This window comes from Triticum aestivum, chromosome 3B (genome assembly GCF_018294505.1).
Source record: "Triticum aestivum cultivar Chinese Spring chromosome 3B, IWGSC CS RefSeq v2.1, whole genome shotgun sequence".
NCBI classification, from domain to species: domain Eukaryota; kingdom Viridiplantae; phylum Streptophyta; class Magnoliopsida; order Poales; family Poaceae; genus Triticum; species Triticum aestivum.
In genome coordinates this window covers 515,062,369-515,063,706 of record NC_057801.1, presented here as the reverse complement: position 1 = coordinate 515,063,706, position 1,338 = coordinate 515,062,369, and positions in this window count along the sequence as shown.

The window sequence follows — 1,338 nt, the reverse complement described above, 5'->3', positions numbered from 1 at the left end:
CGCCTCCTCCGACCTCGCGCCGACCGCCGCTGCCCCGAGGTCGCCGCGCCTCCAACCGCCGTCGCTGGAGCCTCCTTCGCCGGCCGGAGCCGCGCCGCCGGCGCGCCTCGCCATCGCCCCCGCAAGAGGAGCCCGACCGCCCCTCACCTCCTCCTCCCCGCCGCCCTTCGCTGCTCCTTCGCCGACCTCGGCCTCCGCACGCCTCCCCGGGCCCGCTGCTCCGTCTTCCTCCCCAACTCTGATGCCCTGCTCCGGCGAGCCCGTCCCTGCCCCGATCCAGATCCGGATCTCGGAGGTTGACCATGTTTTCCACTGTCCCGAAAATATTTGCATTTTCATGCCATGTTCATCGCATCATAACTCTGCATCCGTAGCTCAGTTTCGTGCGTGTAATATATCAAAATGTTTGCCATGAGATGCTCTACATTTTGTTCCATTGTGACATGCTTGTTTGAGATCATCTTGATGCTTGAATCATCGTTGCAAGGGTGCTATATGATGTTAAGCTGCTGAAATTGTTATAACTTGGTGATTTGTCATTTTTGTTGCATTTGATGTGTGCATCTTATGAGCATGAGCTCTACATGTGTTTTGTACTACATCATGCCATCTTTACAAGGGTGAAATCCATGTATTTTTGTGAGTCTTGTAGTGAGTGCATCAAGCTTGTTAAGTAGGGTACTTGTTGTTACTGTTTTGCTAGGCTGAATCTGTTATTTCGTGATGCTATGTAAACCTGCTGCTACAAGTCATTCTATGCATAATCTGGAGATGTTCACTAAGGATGTTTTGTTATACATGTCATGGTATATCCATTCATGTCCCTGGTTGTATTTATATCTTGCTGTAGCTTGTTGTAATCTTTATCTCAAATTGCGAATTAATGTTGTTGTCAGCCTGTTAACATTAAGTTCAGTTTTTGCGATGATCTTTGCTAGTGATCCATGCACCCTATGAACTTGCTCTTGCCATGCTTAGCTCCATAAACATGTATTCTTACTGTTGGTCACCTTTTCATGCCATTTAATGCAGGTGAAGTTGAAGATTTCCCCATGCTGGACAGGATTATGTTGGGATATCACAATACCTCTTATTTAATTAATGCATCTATATACTTGGTAAAGGGTGGAAGACTCGGCCTTATGCCTGGTGTTTTGTTCCACTCTTGCCGCCCTAGTTTCCGTCATACCGATGTTATGTTCCTGGATTTTGCGTTCCTTACGCGGTTGGGTGATTTATGGGACCCCCTTGACAGTTCGCTTTGAATAAAACTCCTCCAGCAAGGCCCAACCTTGGTTTTACCATTTGCCTCACCACCACCTATACCCTTCCCTTGGG